Source organism: Bubalus bubalis, chromosome 24, assembly GCF_019923935.1.
Source record: "Bubalus bubalis isolate 160015118507 breed Murrah chromosome 24, NDDB_SH_1, whole genome shotgun sequence".
Classification (NCBI taxonomy): Eukaryota; Metazoa; Chordata; class Mammalia; order Artiodactyla; family Bovidae; genus Bubalus; species Bubalus bubalis.
In genome coordinates, this window is record NC_059180.1 from 25,127,091 (window position 1) to 25,131,007 (window position 3,917).

A 3,917-nucleotide genomic window follows, 5' to 3' on the forward strand; every position below is an offset into this window, starting at 1 on the left:
TTTATTTGGGACAAAAATGAGGACTATTACTCAGGAGACGACAGCAATTCAGATAGTTCTGAGAAACTGCCCCCAGAGAGGCAGGGAGAGGTCAGTATTACATACGATTTTAGCGAAAAGGGATATGTGAAGTCAAGCACACGTTTTGCCAGAGGCTTCCAGCTGGCCAAGAGGAGCTGATGTCAACATTAATGATCTTAGTGCTTTTCTAGATAGGAGTAGATGTAAGAATTGGGCTCATAAAATCTGAAAATACCCAGTTTTTCCCGGAGCACAAAGTGCCTCATTCCTGATCTCCACCCTGAACTCCTTTCAGGATGTGTTGAAGGTCAGTGGCCTCAGTGGCTAATAATTTAATCCTTAACAGAGGCAAAGGCAACTGCCAATTTTTGTTGGCATTTTCAAAATATGATTTAGCAGCTAGCCCCTTTCCTAAATTGGCCTTACCATCTGCCTCTCTTTACCCACTTTCCCATGCCAATTTTCTCATGTATAAAAGATTTAAACGTGCCTATCACAAGAGTAGTTGTAAGGAATACTTGAGATAATTCTTGCAGTTCCTTGTACAGAAGCCCCATCATCAGACCTTAGTAGGAGAAGAAGTCGGAGAAGGCAATGGCACCCCACTCCAGTACTCTTGCCTGGAAACTCCCATGGACGGAGGAGCCTGGTAGGCTGCAGTCCATGAGGTCGCTAGGAGTCGGACACGACTGAGCGACTTCACTTTCACTTTTCACTTTCATGCATTGGAGAAGGAAATCGCAACCCACTCCAGTGTTCTTGCCTGGAGAATCCCAGGGATGGGGGAGCCTGGTGGGCTGCCGTCTATGGGGTCGCACAGAGTCGGACACGACTGAAGTGACTTAGCAGTTAGCAGGAGAAGAAGTACGGTTAGGAGGAGTAGCAGTAAAAATTGCATGGCATAAAACTGGGCAGCATGATGTTAGTCCTGACTCTGCCATTATCAGCTCATTTCATTTCACTTCTCCTGGCCTCAGTTTCCTCGTCTGTCAAATGAAGGTGTTATTGAAATCCCTTCCAGCTTTATAATCTGATTATACCTGCTTTACAGTTTTGTTATTGTTCAGTCCTTGAATCCTGCCCAACTCTTTGCAGCCCCATGAACTGTAGCACACCAGGATCCTCTGTCCACCATCTCGCAGAGTTTGCTCAAATTCATGTTCATTGAATTGGTGATGAATATCTAACCATCTCATCTTCTGCTGCCCCCTTCTCCTTTTGCCTAGTCTTGCCCAGTATCAAAGACTTTTCCAGTGAGTCAGCTGTTTGCATCAGGTGGCCAAAAATTGGAGTTTCAGCTTCAGCATCAGTCCTTCCAATGAATATTCAGGCTTGATTTCCTTTTGGAATGACTGGTTTGATCTCCTTGCTGTCCAAGACACTCTCAAGAGTCTTTGCCAGCACCACAGTTTGAAAGCATCAGCTCTTCAGCACTCAATCTTCTTTGTGAGAAGAAACTCTCACTTCTGTACACGACTATGGAAAAACCATAGCTTTGACTATTGAGACCTTTGTTGGCAAAGTGATGCCTCTGCTTTTTAATATACTGTCCAGGTTTGTCATAGTTTTCCTTCCAAGGAGCAAGAATCTTTTAATTTCATGGCTGCAGTCACCATCTGCAGTGATTTTGGAGCCCAAGAAAACAAAAATCTGCCGCAGTTTGTACTTTTTCTCCTTCTATTTGATTTCTAGTAATGGGAGTTGGTGATGGACAGGGAGGCCTGGCGTGCTGCGATTCATGGGGTCTCAAAGAGTCGGACACGACTGAGAGACTGAACTGAACTGAATGGGACCAGATGCCGTGATCTTAGTTTTTTCAATGTTGAGTTTTAAGCCAACTTTTTTACTTTCCCTTTTTACTCTCTTAAGAGGCTCTTTAGTTCTTCTTCATTTTCTGCCATTAGAGTGGTATCATCTGCATATCTATTCAGAAAACGAAGATCATGGCATCCGGTCCCATCACTTCATGGGAAATAGATGGGGAAACAGTGGAAACAGTGTCAGACTTTATTTTTCTGGGCTCCAAAATCACTGCAGATGGTGACTGCAGCCATGAAATTAAAAGACGCTTACGCTTTGGAAGGAAAGTTATGACCAACCTAGATAGCATATTCAAAAGCAGAGACATTACTTTGCCAACAAAGGTTCGTCTAGTCAAGGCTATGGTTTTTCCTGTGGTCATGTATGGATGTGAGAGTTGGACTGTGAAGAAGGCTGAGCGCCTAAGAATTGATGCTTTTGAACTGTGGTGTTGGAGAAGACTCTTGAGAGTCCCTTGGACTGCAAGGAGATCCAACCAGTCCATTGTGAAGGAGATCAGCCCTGGGATTTCTTTGGAAGGAATGATGCTAAAGCTGAAACTCCAGTACTTTGGCCACCTCATGCCAAGAGTTGACTCATTGGAAAAGACTCTGATGCTGGGAGGGATCGGGGGCAAGTGGAGAAGGGGACGACAGAGGATGAGATGGCTGGATGGCATCACTGACTCAATGGACGTGAGTCTCAGTGAACTGGGAGTTGGTGATGGACAGGGAGGCCTGGCATGCTGTGATTCATGGGGTCGCAAAGAGTCGGACACGAATGAGCGACTGATCTGATCTGATCTGAAGGTTGTTGATGTTTCTCCTGGTGATCTTGATCCCAGCTTGCGATTCATCCAGCCTGGCATTTTGCATGATATACTTTACATATAAGTTAAATAAGGGTGACAATATACAGCCTTGATGTACTCCTTTCCCAATTTGGAACCAGTCCATTGTCCTATGTCCAGTTTTAACTGTTGTTTTTTGGCCTGCATACAGGTTTCTCAAAGGACAGGTAAGATTTTCTGGTATTCCCACCTCTTTTAAGAATTTTCCACAGCTTGTTGTGATCCACACAAAGGATTTAGCATAGTCAATGAAGCAGAAGTACATGGTTTTCTGGAATTGCCTTGCTTTCTCTATGATCCAACAGATGTTGACAATTTGCTCTCTGGTTCCTCTGCTTTTTCTAAGCCCAGTTTGTATATCTGGAAGTTCTCAGTTCATGTACTGCTGAAGCCTAGCTTGAAGGATTTTGAGCATAACCTTACGAGCATATGAAATGAGTGCGACTTTACAGTAGTTTACTTTGCTATGTTCTTTTATTCCCTTTGAATCTGAAACATCCTTCTAAAGTCGACTGAATTCAGTCTCCAGAGAAAATACACAACTGAAGCTGTTGTGAGAATAAATAATACATAAAGCACTTGCAGGAATGGAACATATAACATGGTTACGTGGTCTATAAATGTTAGCTGTACACTCTATTATTTTCCCCCACGAGAATGTAAGCACCATTGAGAGAAAGGACCCTGCGGTCCTGTTCACTCGCTGTTGCCCTGAGCATCTGGACTGGTGTTTGCATGAAGTGAAGTAAAAGTCACTCAGTCGTGTCTGGCTCTATGCGACCCCATGGACTATGCAGTCCATGGAATTCTCCAAGGCCAGAGTGGGTAGCCTTTCCCTTCTCCAGGGGCTCTTCCCAACTCAGGGATGGAACCCAGGTCTCCCGCATTGCAGGCGGATTCTTTACCAGCTAAGTCACAAGGGAAGCCCCGGTGTTTGCATACCTTAAACTAATAAATAGTCTAAGCGTCGTGCCCCTTCAAAGGAACCCTGGGCAGGTCCCTTGATGGCAAAATGGAGTCATTAAGATCTTTTCTAATCTTACGACCTTAAGACTGCTCTTATATCCCTCCCCTTCTTTCTAGTGTTTGAAAGCCTTGATAAAAGTCCGGACTGCAGATTAACCCCAAGCCACTTTGGAATGCCAGCCGGGAGCCTGAGCCCGCCTCCGTTGCCTTGGCAGCGGCTCCGCCCCGAGCGCTGGAGATCCTCGGCCCTGATTGGCTGGGCCTCGGTCTACTTCTGCGG